The sequence below is a fragment of the Cynocephalus volans genome, chromosome 7, assembly GCF_027409185.1.
Source record: "Cynocephalus volans isolate mCynVol1 chromosome 7, mCynVol1.pri, whole genome shotgun sequence".
NCBI classification, from domain to species: domain Eukaryota; kingdom Metazoa; phylum Chordata; class Mammalia; order Dermoptera; family Cynocephalidae; genus Cynocephalus; species Cynocephalus volans.
The window spans coordinates 119,438,227-119,457,697 of NC_084466.1; the positions used below are offsets into that span (position 1 = coordinate 119,438,227).

General features: G+C 42.3%; 1 pseudogene; it reads left to right on the plus strand.

Moving 5' to 3' along the window:
* Positions 1-5,889: 5,889 nt before the first annotated feature.
* LOC134381736 (interferon-induced protein with tetratricopeptide repeats 1B-like) lies at positions 5,890-12,104 on the plus strand (annotated as a pseudogene).
* Positions 12,105-19,471: the final 7,367 nt, after the last annotated feature.

A 19,471-nucleotide genomic window follows, 5' to 3' on the forward strand; every position in this document is an offset into this window, starting at 1 on the left:
TCTGAGTCTAATCTGTCCTCAGGTGGTCCCTGGAAAAGTAAGGGGCTAGATCTCACCTACAGGGCAGTCAATAACTGACGACCTTCACAGATGCAACTGACAAGACACCTAAAACAAACTCATTCTTGATAAGACAGTAAAGATGCATCGCACATACTGGGGCCCCTATCGCATAAATCTTCCTGTTTTCGGAGTACCAATTTGGTAGTCAGCTGGCAAATTCACAGTCACACATGCCCTCTCATTGGCTTTTGCACAATTACCATGACTTGATATATAAGAACTGTTTGGTGGTCCTGGGACTGAGCCTTCCCCCTAGGGTGTGCAGCCAGCACTATTGCACACTGCAGGAGTGGCCACGGAGCCCCTCCTGGGCTACGCCTGCTCTCAGAGTAGACAGTCCTGGGAGTGTTCTCTGAGTAGAGGAACTAACAGGACTATGATTCGGCCAACATTTCAGGTTAAAGCACAAGAGTTAGTCCAAGAAATTTTTTATGAACCTCCGAAAGAGGTAAATATCCCTTTCTCTGTGTTTGCAAAGCAATCACTGGGTACTGCTTTTGTTGAAATCAGACTAAGTGCTGATGAATCTGTCTCTGTTGCTAGATGGCAAGTCACTTGAGAAGAGTCTCAACAGAGAACAGGGCATGTTACTAACGATCACGCAAAGTCTTCTGATTTTTGAAATGGATATGGAACTCACTGCAACGAAGGCCTTGGGTGTGCCCACAATGTGTTTGGACCACCGCTTCCTTAGACATCTATGGGCTCCCCAAATCCATGGGAAGGATATAGGTACTGCAACTTTTTTTTTTGGCCCAACTTTGGATCCTAAATTTCAATTACAACTAGAAAATATCTTCTCTTCTTCTCATTCCCTTATAGACATGGAATCTCCTAGTCCCAGGATATTTCAGACAAATCTAAAAACAATTTGTCCCCAAGAAAACTGAGGAATTTTCCCATAGACCTTATAGATCTACGCATTATCTTGAGCCTAGTTCAATTGTGTAAATGTTCTGTAAGATTTACATAGACAATTCCAGGTGAATGAATGCTTGAAATGTAAAAATGAGACCATGAAAATGCAGTTAGAACTGGAATACATAGGAGGAAGCTAGGAAAGGAAATCATGGTGAGCCGAGGATAGCTGTCAAGAAAATTACTGGGCCTTTCAGAGCAGTGAAAATTACTGGGCCTTTCAGAGAAGAGAAGTTCTTGGTAGCTGAGTATTTTCTCTGTGGATGTGATTGGCACATGTTTGCAAACAGGAGTAGTCTCAGAGAAAAACACCAGACACTGTCTGTAGTGATCAATACCATTTGATCTACATTCCTTTCTGGAACTGTGTGGATTATTAAGATGCACATGGGAAACCCAAGACACAGAACAATGAAGATTCTGAATGACAGCCTCATAGAAAGATGCACAGTGACTGGGAATGAGTCTATGATCCATAGCATTTAGACCTGAAAGGGACACAAGGATCATCTGGGAAAGTATCTCTCCAAATTTAATGTACCAGCAAATCTCCTGGACATGTTAAAAGGCCGATTCTAATTCAGTAGGTCTGTGGAATGGCCTGAGATTCTGCATTTCTATATGTTAATTGATGACGATGCTGGTCCACAGACCATACTCTGAGTAGCAGAGATCTAGCTCAGTGGTTTTAAACCATGTACAAAAATCACTTTAGGATTTCTTTTTTAAAAAACTACTCCTCATAATGATGCCTGGGCCTCACTTCCAGAGATTCTAATTTATTCGACTGGAGATTGGCTCAGGCATTGGTATTTTTTGAAGATTCCCAGGGAACTTTCTAGTTTGCAGCTAGAGTTGGGGGCCAACCTTATTATAAAACTCATGAGGCAACCGAGAGTTTAAGTGAAATCAAGTTCATTTAGTTAGTCAATCAAACACAGAACTGGTCCTAGAATCCTGATAGTAGACTCATAATGCAGAGCTCGTTTCATTTCTGTAAGTAGGAATCTGCCCATTAGAAATGAGTTTCACTTTCTAGTTTCCATTGCTTTTTTTCTATTTGTAATCACACACATAAACATACACACACACGCACACACTCTTATATGCTGTGATGGCTGTTTCTTCTCCTTAGTGCTGCTCTGCCCTATGTGGTTCATGTGTCTTTTTATGCCAAGGACACACTGGGCAAGATTCTGCATGGCTAATCAGCTGAGCCAGATCCCCACAGAACCAGGACGGCTGCCAAATTCATAGTGACCACGTGATAGATGCTTCCTCTGTTTCTCTGACACTCTGTTACAAAGCAATAATTCTGTCCATGAAAATTCTAGAATCATACTGGTATCAGTGTAAGCAGGTCTTCTAATGTTCATTTCAGTGTTTGCTTATGTTTCTATCCCTTTCTTTCAGAGCTGGGTTAGGGCTAGTACCTTGAAGAAAATATCTGCACTTGCAAACTGAATCGGCCTGCTAGGAGCCCACCATCTGATACAAAGAGCTGAGAGAAAGTGATCCCCCTTCCCACATCTCTCCTCCACCTGCACAGGTTAATCCCTGCTAGGGAGGGGATGGATGCCTGCTGCCCAAGAGAGGCTGCCAGGCTCTGTGCTTAGGGTATACAGGGCTCCCTGACCTGAGCCCAAAGGTGGGGGAATATCAAGATTGCCCGGGCCTGAAGCTCAGAACAGAGCACCCTTATCTCAGCTGCTGCACAGTCAGACGTGACATGAGGCCCCTCCCTCTCGGTGCCCACTGGAAAAACCTGAAATGGGGAAGGGCTCAGCTCATGGTCAGCACAGACTGCCCACGTGGAGGGACTTGTCCCACACTGTGAAAGCAACACTCACAACTACTGAATGCTCTTAAATGAGACATGCTTTCCTTGCAATGTCCTGTTCCATCTCTTATTCCTATCCCGATTTTACAGGTAGCTTAGACATATGAACCAACTAGCCCAGGATCACACATCACATAAACAGCAAAGCCCAGTCATGACCCCAGGCAGTCTACCACCAGGTGGCCACTGAGCAACACTATCTTTTGTGCACAAAGGCAAGTGAAAGGAGAATGTCTTAATAGCTCTCGCTTTGTCCAAGATGGGAAGGAGGGAAGGAAACCTCAAGGGAAAATGTCCCCTTGGACCCATAGACAGAATAAGTGTTGTTGTTCTGTTATGGAGCTTTACCTTCTTGTACTCAGAGCACACAGCTCTAAAATAGTTGAGGTGGTGTACGTGTGTGAGGGCATTCCCACCATCAGGTGGTCCTGTCACCCACACGTCTAGGAGGTTCTTTCTAATGGCCTGGCTTTGCTCATCCCCAGATGTTTGCCTAACAGTCTCTCTTCCCTGCAGGCAGACGTGGGCTTCCACAGCAGGCCAGCCTGGGCCTAGTTCCCTTTCCTTTCTTACCCTGGCTGGTTCCACCCTTCATTCCTGTGCTCTTATTATCCTTAAGGAATCTTACTACCTACCTCTATCCGTAGAGTATACTTAGGGAATGGGATTGGCATTCTCTTTATTTAGGTAATCTTGAGATTTGGTGGCTTTGGGGAAGAACACGTGGATTTAAACAATATCCTGTGCTGATGAGATGTCAAGAGAGCCAGCACAGGCTTCTAGGAACTTCTCTCATGCTAACGGGCCAGTGTGGTTTATCTCAAGATGCCTAAAATCCACCCTGAATGAGATGTGGATAGAGGTTTTTAAATTCCACAAAGGGCAATTTTATACTATACCTCTTCTCAAGCCTACCCTTTTCCTAAGAGATACTGCATACATGATCTGTGAATGTGCAGAAGGCTGTCTGATGTTCCTTTTCTGGGTAATCCGTCTTGTCTGTAATCTTTGGCCTTACAAAGGCCAGGACACCCCTCTGTCTGCTGGAATGGTAATACGGTAGTTCCCTGACAAGAAAGTGAAGAGCAGTCGTGACATCTGGGAGTTGGCCTGCTGTTCTGTGGCACACAAACAATTTTGCAGAACATCAACATCACACAGTGCCATCCTGTGTTCAGGATGGATCAAGACCAAATACAAGGCCACTCTGTAATCATGTCTGAGCACAGACAAAAATATGAATACTGTCCAATTGGGTCCCAAAATAAACAAACAGCCCCTTCGCTTGGCTCCTGTGAGTGACTGCTGCTTCTTTACAAATTACAACTTTAGTCTCCGTCTAGTCTTCCCCCTTTCCAGATACAATTCAAGGTATGCAATCATAGAATCATTCCTGCTTCCTGGCAGCATCCAATCCCAAGCAAAGCCCTGCTTCTTAAACCCTCCCCATAATCACCTAGCACAAGCTCAAATCTGATAAATCCTTTCCATCGCCCTCTTACTGAGACACCCCACCGTTCCCCATAGTGTATGTTCTCTTTCACTGCAATGAGGGATGGACCCATCTTGCTCAACTACAGGTGTATTCCTGGTGGTCTTTGGCTGAAAGGGATTGTCACTGAGGATGCCCAGCTCGAGCTGTAGTCACTCTATCATCCATCACCAATTACAGTGAAGCAAGACCAGCCAGTGGTTCAAGACAAAGTGAGCCACTTATCACCATCAGAAAGAACACTGGATCAGTGAAAGGAATATCTAATATCTAAACTATACGAGCGTTTTGGCCCACGGGGATTAAAAGTTCGTAGAAAATATTTCTGACAAGTCTCTTTCTCTTAGTGTCTTAGCAATTCTCCCTCTTTATAATTAAAGAACTAAAGTATTGTCTACTTCAACAAAAGTAAATAGTCTGAATTGGAACAGATGATGCTATCTGAGATTTGGGAAAGTATATACAATTTTAATTTTTTCTTGTCATCTCTGTTAGTTATGGTAATGCAAACTGTTATCATACAAAAAACCTGCAATATCACTTGGCAAGTAACATAGAGATTTACTTCTCATTTTCCTGATTGGCAAGTGGCTGTCTTTCATCCAGTGATCCAGGGACTAAGACTCCCTCCATCTTTTGACTCTACCATATTTCATATGTTGCTTCCAGGTGTTCACACAAAAGAAGATAGACCATGGAAGACCATGCATGGGCGTTTCATGGCCTAAGCCTGGAAATGGCACACACGATGTTTGCCCATTTTCCATTAGCCACAACTCAGGTATATGACCACATCTTAACACAAGGGATTTTGGGAAAGATAGTCTAGTTAAGGGCCCAGGAGAAGGAAGAAACAGCACAGCTGGGCTACAGTTTCACCAGATAATTATGAATAGACAACAATGAAGTTAATAACCCTGCCATGGAACACTCACTGAAAGGGAAATTGTTCTTTGTCCTTTAGCTTATCTCGCTGCACTACTCCCTGCATAACCAAGATAAAGACACTTACAGGATGACTCTGTAACACTTCAGAAGAGGATATCAGAGTTTTCCAAATGGTCCTTTTCTCCTGCTAGTCGTGTGGAGAGTTACACCAGCCTGGATCTCACAGAAAGTCATTAAACATGTCAATGGGATTTGACTGACTCTCTGCAGGTTTTGGCTTCATAATAGGTGGTCTAAAAAATAGTAGGAATAGCAGGAACATGAGAACAATTCAGAAGAATTATGTGCATTTTGATTGGATTTTATCTTATTTTTTGGCAGCTGACTGATATGGGGATCCGAACCCTTGGCCTACGTGTTATATCACCACACTCTAACCACCTGAGCTAACCAGCCAGCCCTCGATTTACACTTTGACAGCCACACATCATAGAGTACTAGAGACCCCAGTGGCCCCATCACATTCTCTGACTACGTGCACACATTCCTCTACTGACCAGTTCAAACACCATTGTCTGAACCCCTGATGGTGAACAGTAATAATCATCAAATTGTCAGTACATCTGTGTAGGCTCCACTATGGTCTCGCTTGGCAGTAATACAAATGCTGCCAGAGGATGTAAACAACATGCACTTATCCTTACACGCCACTGCCTCAAACCCCAGAGGGAACCATTCTGCCTACCGCAACCCCACAGAGGAAGACCTAGCCAACTGCAGCCTCACCTGCAACCTTATTCTTCCACAGATTGTCAGTGGCTCTCTATGGGGTTCCTTTGGGCATCAACCACTGACCCTGGTCCTAGGAGCTTCCATTGCAGATGTCCGTGGAACCACCTGGCTGGGTACATGTGACAGTAACCAGTTTCACAACGGAGTCTGACTTGTTCCACAAAAATATACATCCCTGTTCTCCACTGGTCTTTCCACAACTTCTGAATGTCATCAGAAGATCCCGTTATCCTCTATCTCCTAGGCCACATTGACCCCAACAGTAAACGTGCATATCAAAACTGCTTCTCACAAACATCGTGTTAGCTGCCAAAACTGAGCACATATTCATAATCAAAGCAGAAACAGTTCTCCCTCTCTCCAAGTTTCATTTTCACCAAGATGGAACACAGCCAATTTCACTGGGCCTGAAAGGAATGAAAAATTGCCTGGGGATACCTCTACTGTATAAGCGTATGCTTTTCTGAAAAGCCCTAGAACTCTGCGGACAAATGCCAGCGGAGCCTCCCAGCCTGGACCAAACCACAACAGAGCACCTGCTGCCTCAAAGCACCATGAGGTAAAGGCTTTCTCTGCTTTCCCAACCTTATTTCTGTGCACTTTGAAATTCCAAACCTGTCCTTATGGACCATTTCCTTCTCCTAGGGGAGCTGTCTCACTCAAGGTTCCGACCTGACAGGCACCCTCAGGCAGGTAATGGAGGAGAGTGTACTAGAGGGGCTATTTAAGAGGCTGTGGGCAACGTTCAGGAAAATCAACAGCAGATGATACTAAATAGGAGCAGGGCGAGGGCTAACAATGGTGGTAACATGACACCCCTAGGCCTACAGCGCAAGAGGAGAGAGTGGTCCCCAGACCTGCAGAGACCTCTACCTGTGGCTGTAGGGGAGGGGCTTCTCTAAAGGCTTTTGGTGAAAAACTCAACCACTGCCAAGTGAGCATGGTGGGAGCTTAGGCATTAACACCACCATCCTCACCTCCTCCTGCACTCTGATTTCTGACTGTTGCCTTCTGGTGGGCTAAACCCAAAAGAAAGTCAAAACTCAGAGAGGTCCAGGTAATGAAGTCCATAAACTCAGCTTCCCCGAGCACAGAGCATAGTGAAGAAGGCAGGAAAGTAGATCCAAATGGGCAAGATGAAAATATATGCACAGAGGTGAGTTTTCTAACTGTCTTGTTACTGAGTTTGCTTAATAAGAGCAGCAGTGCTCTTAAGGGAAGGAAGAAGTAAGCGATCTTAATTCCAAAGGAGATGTCATTTGTGTAGCACTTTCTAATGCAGTGAGAATTATCCAGAGGATACTTATTGAGTGTTCACGGGAACAGAGGCCTGTGCCTAGACGGGAGGCTGACCTGGGGACCAGTCAGGGAAAGAGCATTTAGATCCTTTCAGGCTTTTACATGGAAAGGAGAAGAAGCTATGTTCAAAAACAGTCTTTTTTTCTGGTCTTACTGATACCAAGTTAAAGTTTTGGGATTACTGTGAAACTGAAATTGTGACTACTAAACAATTTGCCTTTCACCAAATCAACTGTTCTCAAAATGTGGTACCCTAACCTGCAGCATCAGCATCATCTGAGAATGCGTTAGCAATGCACATGCACAGGCCCCACCTTAGACCTGCCTACTCAGAAACATCAGAGTGGGGCCCATCCATCTGTGTGTTATAAGTCTTCCAGGTGATCACGTTGCATGCTAAAGTTTGAAAAACCACTATACTAGATGTTAGAAGATGGGAAATCTTATTGCGGTTGTGAAGTGTTGGTTCTAAAAAATAGGTATTCCTTTCTTGCTGGTTTGGTTAGAACTGGTGAAGTACAGAAAATATTTTCTACTGAAAAGCATTCTGACGTGATAGAGTTCTCCCACTGGATGTCCCATTGAGTGGGAGAGGAAGAGTTTTCAGTAAAAGGGGCCCCGCTTCTAGGATCTCTCCTCCAGTAAACACCTATACCTGTCTTGAGAAGAAATTGCAAGTGAGGGATTGCAAAGGAGTTTACCAAAAGATTATCCAGTCTCTCTTTTTAATATAATGGGCCCGTGGCCATATAATGATGTGAGCTTTGTCCACAGCTGTGGAGCTGACAGAAAGCAGGTTCACCCTCTCCCCAGCCTTGGCATCTAGGCTACCCGAGAGCTTTTGCAATGGCCTGTGTCTGTGTTTCTAGAGTCCCCTGGTCAGGGTGGCCTAAGGGGGCTCTGGACTATTCCAGAATGAAGAAAACCCATGTCGAGATACTCCTGATCCCAGTGGTACAGAAACAGAGGAGCAGGGTGAGCTCTTCTTTCCATTCTTGCGCGTTGATCAAAAATACAAGCAGCTGAAGGGAAGAGGATCTACACACAGGCCTGGCTACTTGTGGTTACAATTGCCCACCTGCCATATGCACAGAGGGGTTAGGTCACCACACACATACACATACTCGTAATTTTATAATAATACGTACACTGCTAATGACAGTACTCTCTGTGTGCTTACTAGGTAACAGGAGGACTTTAGGTTCTTAGCATTCCTCTTTTAGAGATTAAGGACACCTCTCTGATGCCATTCTACCTCATAGTCTTCCCAGGACCAAGAGGAAAGAAAAGATGACGCATGTTGATGAACAACTACCTATAAGAAAGAACAATAATTCTCTTCTGGCAGGTTGGCAGGGCAACCCTGTAAGTCTGTTCCAAGTGTGCGCTGGAAGTTTTGCAATCTTGGTGAGGGCTCAAATCTGGAATATCACCTATCGATGCACCTATCAATGCAGGTCACCCTGGCCCTGATTAGATCACTCAGAAGGAGGGACTCTTTCTACTGATGGCTGGATCAGCAGCTGAGGTGCCTGAGATTATGTGACAAAGTTAGAAAGCCTGGAATGGATCATCCACAAATATTCTAGCAGCTCTAGAGCAATGGCAGTCTGTGCGGATGATTTTCCCCGGGCAGTGTCTGCTCTCATCATACCACGGACTGCAGTAGGCAAAGTGGAGCATTTGGGTCAGAAGCTCTTCCTGATTCCATCTCCTTTAGAAGTGGAGGCTATTTTCAGTGAGGAATACTGATTTTATTCACTCCTGATCTCACCCCATGTTCACAACCATCACATTCAAACCCGCACCCACATCCACACAGGCACGTGCACAAGTTTCATTAGACAATATTTCCGGACCACGGTTGGGTGGTAAAAAGAAAGGTTTCTGGAGCTCCTGACCTCAGCAGTCAACCAAGCAGTCCTGCCGTAAAGCAAGAACAAACTCAGTGTCAGGATGGCATCTTCCATAGACTCAGGCCTGCGGAGGATGGCTTGGGAGTGTATGCAGGAATGCACTCAAGAAAAATCCAAGATCTATGGGGAGATTATGAGGTGGAGATGTTGACGGAAATGAGAGGACTCTATGGAGCCAGCAGCTGTATTCTCAGAGGCAATAAATAGTAAGATACTCTGTAAGCCTGAGTATCCTCTACCTCACTTGACAGTTATTCATCTTTTGCGAATTTTGCCTTTCCCTTTATTTTCAAAAGGGAATGTTCTATAGTCTTTTTTGTGATGAGGTTATGGTTAAATATTTTGAGTCAGGATGATGGGATTTATATTACACTTGCTTTCTGCTATACATTGTCATATATAGCATCAAAGGAAATTTATAAAGGTCCCCTCCAGAATCTTTCTTGGGCCTAAAGGGTAGAAAACATGTCACATATAGAATGTAAGACAATTAGTTGAGAACGCAGAGGCAAATATACTTACATAGGATGTGAGGGCCACTTTTTTTCACTATTAGAGACAAAATTCTTTTGGCTCCCTTATGTTCTTAGAGGAAGACTAGAACTTCAGCTGCACTATATAAAACAGTAAAATAATGGAAAGACAACTTCTGGTCCCTTCAACCTTTTTATACTGTCTTCTCCATGCGTAGCTGAGTGATCACTTCACTTTTTGAGATTTAGAGTAACTGCCCGCCACTAGGCTGCAACATTACATGACATTAGGTTCAGTGAATTATAAAAGTGAGACTTGCCACTTCCTCACATAGACACATCTAGCCCCATGCAATGTTCACTCATCCCCCTACTTCTGTCCCCATGCAGTAAGTCTGCCATTGTGAGGTGGTTCCACCCATTTTTCAACCTCCCTGTTTGGGATTGGCTCAGTAAATTCATAGAGGTGAAGGGGGTAGAATGCCCTACCACGTTTTCCAACCTTGCTTAAGGGTTCATGATATTCATCATTTGAAACCATATTTGGCTGTCATATTTCACTCAGAACCCTGTCTGGGAGGAGAGAAAACCAAAATGCGTTTACGTGTTGGGAATATGTGAAAGATGAGTAAGGAATTCACCCTCCTGTGAACCCTCAGTTCCACATTTCTTCAGACAGCATTAGTGGTGTATTACAAAGCTGGGAAGAAGCATGAGAGAAGGGTTTTGCAGTGTTGAAGTTGGTGCTGAAATTATTTTGACATTAGCAGAAAGAATCTCTTTTGAGTTGACTTGTAGACTTCTAATACCTACCTACTGGCACCATGAAGGGTTCAGCATTTCCTCCGGGTATTTGTGTCAACCTGCAATGTGTCCTAATGGCATAAGCACAGGATCCAGAGAGGCAAGAGCTAACGGAGGCAGGGACATTGGGACGGAGAATATTTGACTATTTGAAGTGCTAGCTTCATTTCCAGTAGACTGAATACTACTAAAAACAGAAATAATTGCTGTCTTCTGTTACTGTGAGGAATCTGATGGAAATCTCAGTGAAGATAGCCTAGCTCAGTTGAGATGTCACTTTACATGGAAGTTGTTAATTGAAGTCACTGTAATGCCTGATTTAGAAAACAGGGTCTTGGAAGAGATTGAGTTCCTAGACACCAAGTACAATGTGGGAATACACAACGTACTGGCCTGTGAGAAGCACCTGAAAGGCCAGAATGAGAAAGCCTTGGAGAGCTTGAAAGAAGCCGAAGACTTAATCCAGCGAGATCATGACAACCAATCGGACATGAGAAGTCTGGTGACCTGGGGCAACTATGCCTGGGTGTGCTACCAGCTGGGAAGACTGGCAAGACCAGACTTACCTGGGTAAGGTGGAGAGCACTTGCGAGATGTTGGCAAGTCCCTTCTGCTATTGAATGGAATGTCCTGAGATGGATCATGAGGAAGGATGGGCTTTGCTGAAGTGGGGTAAAAGGAATTGCGAACAGGCCAAGGACTGCTTTGAAAAGGCTCTGGAAGCAGACCCTAAAAATGCTGAATTCAGCACTGGGTATGCAATTACTGCTTATCGACCGGATGGTTTTACCACGTCAACTCTGCACCTTCTAAGACAGGCCAGCAGGCTAAATCCAGAAGATGCCTATATTGAGGTTCTCCTTGCACTGAAGCCTCAGGAAGTAGGACAAGAAGCTGAAGGAGAAGAGTTCATTAAAGAAGCTCTGACCGTCAAGTCCTCACAGACTTATGTCTTTCAATATGCATCCACGTTTTACTGAAGAAAACACTCTCTAGATACAGCTCTTCAGCTCTTAAATACGGCCTTGTGGGCAACACCCACCTCTACTTTTGTGCATCACCAGATGGGGCTTTGCTACAACGACAAGACAATCGAAATAAAGAAAGCTGCAAACAGGCAGTCTAGAGGGCAGGATAGAGAAGAAGTGGACAGATTGGTTTGATTAGCTATAAATGAATTTCAAAATACTTTGAAACTAAAAGCCTCATCTGAATCGGCTTATGCTGACCTCGCTGAAATGTATGCACAAATAGGCCACCACAGAGACGCTGAGGACACTTTTCAGAAATTGTTATGCATGAAGATCACTGAGGATCACCTGCAACAAGTGATTCATTACTGATACGGCCGTTTCCAACAATTTCACATAAAGTCTGAAGATACAGCAATCACCTTTTACTTAAAAGATCTAAAAATAGAAAAAATGCCCTATTACAGGGAGAAACTTCTCAATGCTTTAGAAAAATTGGCTATAAGACGTGTTCACTGGAATGTACGTGTTGTGGAAAGTCTGAGCCTCCTTGGGCTTGTCCACAAATTGAAAGGCGAAGTTAGTGAAGCCTTCACGTGCTATGAGAGGGCTCTGAGGCTGGCTGCTGACCTCAACTCTATGTTTTGAAACAGAGGTCACCATTACTCATTTAACATATTCATAACTAAATAGGTCATCAATCTTTCCCAATTGCTGCCTTCAAAAATCTGTAACATGGGGAAATACACAATACTTTGACACAGCACATACTCTGCTGCCTGACTGACTCCCCTCTTTCTTTCCCCTTCTATCCATGTGTCTATGACAGGAGCATCCTTTTTTCAACAACACATCCCTGCACTCATAGGCCAAGGTTGATTAATGCTGTTTGGGGCATCTCTCACCTGCTAGACCAACAAGAATTGTTTTCCGTGTGATTTTGAAAATGAAATGAACGGCTTCCATTCTCGGTCTAGATGTCCCAAGGAGAAGAGACAAACAAGGAAGGCTTCTTTTTCATGTGCCCAGGGGCACTGACCTGCTACAAGATCTAAGAGCAAAGCAAATGAGCAAAGATGTGCGTTAGAAAGAAGGACGAGATTTCAGGAGTTTATTACAGCATTCCAGCCTGAGTTTCCATTTCCCAAGGCCCTTCCGCAGCCAAGACGGGCTGGTCAGTGAGTCAAGCCAATGACATCCTTATAATAAATCCAACCTTTTGTTAGCATTTGTTCATCTTCTGGCAATCTCAAGAGATCTGTGTGCTCCAAACACATTGCTGGACGTTAATTCACACCTCAGGAAACTTAAAATATGTTGGGGAAAGACAAAGTAAGAGAAAAAATCTCGTAGGGATACACAAGGTGAAAATGAAATAAATACTCTAGTGCAGTTTTTAAGTCCTTACTGGGTGGTGTGTGATTTAATCCCCTTTTGCTCCCTACCCCAAAATATTCAGTAACATCTGGTAAGATGACAAATTCTTTGAGTGTATTTCATTGGAGATGTAAATAAAAAGAGATGTATCTTTTATGTTTGGGTGGAAATTGAAAAATGCAGAACAATTTATGCAGCACTAGATGGCCTAAAGCAGAGGAAACTGTGGGAATATAAACCTACTGGATTAGTCTGTTTCTGTTGCTTCTAACAAAATACTTGGAAGTGGGTGATGTATAAGAAAACAAAATGTATTGCTGACACTTTCTGAGGCTGGGCCGTCCAAAGTCTGTCTCGTGGTTGTGACAGCAACCCAGGGGTCTCACATTGGAACATGGTGGAAGTAGAAAGAGCAACAGACTCTCCTCCTCTTTCAAAGCCCTCAGAACCATGCCCCTGATCATCATTTTTAATCCATTCACGACTGCACGGTCCTACAGTCCAATCATCTTTTCAAGGCTCCAACTTTCAATTACCATAATAGGATTCCCCACCCTCTACACAGTCACAGTGGTGGCTAAGTTTCTCATACATAAAACTTGGAGGACACAATTCAACCTTCAGGGACTTTGGGGATGACATAATCCAATCTACTACAACTACCAAGAATTTTTTAAGATACTGGAGAACAATTTACTCCTGCAGGCCATGGAATTGAAAGGTTGCCTTCTGTTACCTTGATCCCTGAAAATTAGGATTGGCCAATACCGGGGGATTGGGCTCGGGGACTGGATGGGACATTCAGATGACACTTAGGGAACACACAAGTCACAACCTTTTCAGTTTTGTTGATACTAAACAAAAAAACAGATTCATCAAATTTAACCAGAGGAAACTACTGAAATGGGAATACTTATATTGTCTTTTCCCTGTAAACATGGGACTCTTGGGCTCCTCTGGCCCCTCTTTGAATTCCTTAGCTGTGATCGCTGTAGAGCCACTTGTAGGGGAGGTTTGTGTTTGCTCCTGGAATAAATCTAAATGAGAAATCTGAGGACACATCTCTACTGATTAGAAAACACACAGACAATGTTGCTGTACTTATCACACTACATAACTCCCAGCTTTTTGGTTTGGCTCCGTTCTGTAGTAGTTTCTAAACAACTATTGCTCCTTAGCCACTGGCAGGTCTTGGCAAAAAGAAGTAATGGGAGATTTATAATCATCTTGGCTAAATTCATCACAAATATAATTCTCACCTAGTTGGTAAGTCGTCAGGAAATTAGGTTTCATTGCACTCATTAATTAACGCTGAAACATTTCCACTACTAAAATTTGTTTATCTAGCAACTGAGTCTACTTAAAATTGGAGGGGGGCGGGGAGGGGATGTGGGCATGTGTATTTGGGTGAGCATAAGGCAAGTCCTAAAACAATCTATTTTAAACAACATCGAATCTCCTAGACCTGCAAGCAGAGGAGGTACTCGATAAACAATCATGGAATGGTTGACTGAGCATCTTGTAGTTGCTGCTCGTGTCACTGGCTCCTACACTCAGTATGGACCAGGGAAGAACAGAGGGAAATGGGAATGCATATGAAAGACATATCTATCTGCTTATCGTCAAAAGAAAAGAATGAAAAGATCATAAAATTCTGTAATGGGAATCTATGAAAAAGCAATAGAAGCTAGACTTCTCTGTATTGTTTTTGAAACCATGTAAATATTAGACCTAATTATAAAACCAAATTCATATTCCAAAAAGCAATCTGCATATGCATACTGAAATGCTTTATCAATTAATTGTGCTGATTGCTTTTTTTGTGCAACAACAAATAATATGATAAATTGATGGATGGATAGAGGAACGAATAGATGAATAGATACATGACAAAGGAAATATGTAAAGCGTTAGTTGTAGAATCTAGTTTTCACTGATAAATTCTCTCAACTCTGCTCCCTTTTACAATGTACATAAAATGTTTAGGTAAAAATGGCAAATGCAATTTCTAAAAAGTAAAGCAAAATGAGACAAACGAGACAAAGTATATGTGGGATACACAATAAAACCACACAGAGAGGAGGATGCCATGTGATTTTTAATACACTGCAATTTGACTCCACACCTTTAATAGGCTATATCTATGGACAAAACAGGGAAAAAATTGTAAAACTCTACTCAGCAAGTACTCTGGAGGTATTTTGTTGATATTATTATTCTGAGACCGTTTTTAGTGTATTATGAAATAAATCATATGGATAAGTTGGTATTACTGAGAAAGGAATGTTCAGTTTGGGAGGAAAGATACACAGTTGCAAGATTCACTAAGTATATTTCATATTACATCTTTAAAATACACACATAGGCCCAATGTCATTTTCCTGGTTTCAGTATTGCACTACAGATATATGTCACTTTTGGGGGAAGTTGGGTGAAAGGAACACAGGACCGACCCTTCCTCCAACTTCTTGTGAGTCTATAATTGTTTCAAAATAAGCCTGAAATGGAAACAGTGAAATGATGAAAATTCCATTAGTACTTGAATATATTGCAGTAAGTCACATTGTGGGTTAGTTAAAGTGGGCTGTGTGGTCCCTCGAACACCCATGAGCAGATATGAAAATCATTGGACCATTCACAACAAAGGAGTTTGGTGTCTGGGTCCTTTCTTCATGGTTTTGATAGGAAGTACTTTATGAATAATCTCAAAAGCCAAGAGCTTGGATTTCATACAGTGGTCAAAACAGTGACAATTACGTTTTTTAAAAAACAGGCAGTAACTAAGAGTATCTTTGTGATCGAATAAATTGAGGAGAGTATATAATATGTAATTAGCAGAGATACTTGAACTGTTCAATGCTCAATTATAAATTATGAAGAGACATATCTGTAAACCTGAGTTTTATGACAAACTGAAAAGACTAAGGGAATTCAAAGATTCAGGAAAGTGTAAATGGATTGATGGCTTCAGTTAAGCCTTTGTTTTTTATGGTCCTAGCATGATAGCATCCTGTACATCTCTCATGATCACTACGATGCTTTCATTGAACTGTGATTACTGAAACACGTACAGTAGCGACTTCTGCAGGACATGCTAGTGGAAAAGATGCCTGAGAAGACAGGGAAGCCCAACTGTGGAATGTAGCACCACCTACAGTTGAATTTGTTTCTAATGAGAAACCAGCTTTCCAATATGCAACCAGGTCACTACGTCCTATTCTACAGTCTTTAGCAAGCTGATAAAAAAAATTGAGACTACGAGTGATAGATAGGGAACTCTTTGTGGATGCACATTCCTTAATAAGTTGTCATGGGATATTGAAGACAGTTCAGCAGAAATAGCTCAGCATCTGTCGATGCTCTTATTATCAACACCAAAAATACTCAAAATCACATTCTTTATCCATGCCATCCTATAGATCAAGAAGAGATTGAGTTTATTGCCCACGATGTAGGGAGAGTAACAAAAGAATAAAGATTCTGAATGTGAAACTCCAAGAAAGGGAAGCGGGTCCAGGGATTGAGTCCCAAATCACTCCGCCAGAGGATTTCAGACATGCAATAGACACCAGGGATGGTTCTCAGTCCAGACATACTGCCAAAGCACCTGAGATTTCTTTTCATTATTGAGGTCAGGGGCCCATTCCTAGAGATATATTAATTGCTCTTGGATAAGGCCCAATTAGCATTATTTTTTAAATGTCCCTAGATGATTTTTATGTGCAGTGATGATTATCTATTCCAAATCCCTTGTTTATCGCTGAGGGAGCTGAAGGTCACAGAAGTAAACTGACATCATAATTGGTCAGTCAATTGCAGAGCTGTTGTTAGACTCCTGGGAATGGATTCATAGCCTAGTGCTGAAATTTCATTTTCTAAAAGTTTCACTCTCTCCAATTCCTATTTTCTTTCGAACTGTAAACACATACACACACACAACACTTTGTTGGCTGTTTTCTCTCTTCTTAATGCTGCTCTGTCCTGAGTTGCTCATGAGTCTGTTTATCCCAGAGAGACACTGGGCAAGATTCCAAATAACTATTCAGCCTGGGCCAGAGCCCCACAGAACCAGAACCACTGCCAAATTCACAGCAATGACGAGATAAACACTTCGATTCTCTGCATGCTATCTAATGAATTGGAAAATTGAGAACCCAATTGTTTTATTCCATAGAAATCTTTTTTCTTTTCTTTTTTTTGGACAGCTGGTTGTTCCAGGGGTCTGAACCCTTGACCACGGTGTTATAACACTGTGCTCTCACCACCTGAGCTAACCAGTCAGTCCTCCATAAGAATTTCAAAGACCACCTGGCTTCCAAAAAACAGAGGTTTTCTAATTTGTTTATTTCAGCATTTGCTTACAGACTGAACATTTATCTGAATACATGATGAAACTTCTCTTATTAATTCAGAAATTCTTATTTGTGTAGAACATTCTGTCTACTTCAGGATATCTCTGTGGAAGCTTATTTCAATAGGTGAGGGCTAAGATAGACAATGAGCTAGGCAGGGGGAGTTGAGCAGAAACTGTTTGGATTTGCAGTGTGTCCAATTAGGTGTTTCTAAGACCAACACATTATTATAGCTGCTCTTCTTCTGGCTTCATAGTTTAAAAGACAAAGTAGGTAGCTTGTTTTAAAGTATTCATTATTTTTAACTTGATGACTGAAAATAGTAATGACAATAACACCAAAAACAGCCGCCTCTTCTTTGCATGCTTCCCTGTGCCAGGTAGTTGCTAAGTATTTAATCTCAAATTCTTTGAACTATAGTTGAGATTGAGTTGACATGTGATCAGAATGTGGATGTCCATGCTGGAGCAATAGAGGGTGCTCTATTCCAAACCATAGCACCTTGCTTTTACCTCCCGCCAAAGTGATCAGAAGTTACAAGCCTTTCTTGGTATTTGGCCTCTTTTCTTCTTTCCTAAACCAGGTTGACTTGTTTATTTCTGTCAAGCTGAAACCATAAGTAAGGAGCAGAATCTCCATGACTTAATCAGGACTAGGTATTTATATTTTATAGTCAATTCCTTCTCTATGCAGGAAGCTAACTGAAATTAGACCTACCTCTCTGAATTCTCCCATTTTTATGCAGTCATCCAGAATCCAGACTACAACCTCCATGATTGGCAACAATGGGCTAATGCTCTTTTAAGGCTATGAGGCAGATCTGGTTCCAAATGCTGGCCAGACATTGGGTTTCAGGAACACTACAAATACTTTTGGTTTCAGCGCCACAGTCATTGGTAATCTAGTTTTATACCACTCGGTACTTACCAGGAAACCCCATGAGACACCTAAGTCGTGGTCTTTGCCCCTTGGCCCTTGCAAGTAGAGCTGTGGACAAAAGGTAACTCCACAGCTTTTCAACTCTTATCTCTAATTCCCTATTTCTCTCAGCCTAAATGCTTGATATTCTTCTCTGTTTGTGAATAAGCTTTCTCCCTATTTTAATTATTTTCGGGACACACAGCAAAATATGGTTAACAATGGTATACAAATATATATACTTCCCAGATTTAGATTTCCAGACAAGCAAGTCTGATTACCTCCTCCCAATAGGGGCTTTCCCATGATTAAATTAACTGTGGCTGGGGGTAAGTTTGCTTTGTGTAAGCTGCTGGAGAATCATCACCACATGTACCAGGAGACTGAGGCTATTTGCAGCAAAAACTACGGACAATTAGAAGCTCAGCAGGCACCAGTAATAAGAACCAAACCTACACTTAGGAGCCCAGCACAGCTTTACTTTTAATCTCTTACTGCAAACATAGAACATTGCATGAGCCAGCTTAAGGAAGGCTTAGCCAGGCTGACATGGCACCAAGAAGAATGAGCATAGCTAGGATAATCTTGCACAGCTACGAGAATCATTTCTGATGAAAGAGAACACCTTAGATGGCTAGAATACAGACTGTTGATAATAAAAAAAAAAATTTTTATCATTAGGCCTAACATGTTTCATTTTGAAAACTCAAGATGCTACCACATACATTTTCTCTGTTCCTATGAATAGGGAAGAGGTTACAGGCCCCTTTCTACCATTGCCCATTCTCCAGAAGGGTATGCAAAGGCATAGAATAATTAGTAAGACACGACCTCACAGTGAATGGCAGCAAATTTAGGTTAAGAATCCCATTTGGAGACTTAAAATTTTATACCATTGTGGTTGTTATACGACAAGCAAACAGAAAGGACATCGTTGGGGGGGAGGGGGGGAGGGAGAAGGGAGGGAGGTTTTGGTGATGGGGAGCAATAATCAGCCACAATGTATATCGACAAAATAAAATTTTTTAAAAAAATACATTTTCAAGATATATAACTAAGAAATAAATTGAAAAGATTCATCTAAAAAAAAAATTTTTTTTTATACCATTAAATGAACAATCCCTGCGGGGAGAAGGCTATGAAATTTGCAAGTTCACACAGTCATTTTTACAGGTCTCCCTACTCTAGGTTCAGGGGACTCTGCACTAACTAGCATCTCCTAGCTCCCAAGTTTCTAAATGGCCAGGAAAGAGGTATTAGCACATGAAGAAAACTAATTTCATCAGCCTCCTCTCAACTAGTTTCCAAAACAAAACAAGGAAAGCAATCACGGTTTTAAGTTTCTTTTTCCTCGAGCAGGAACTCTGC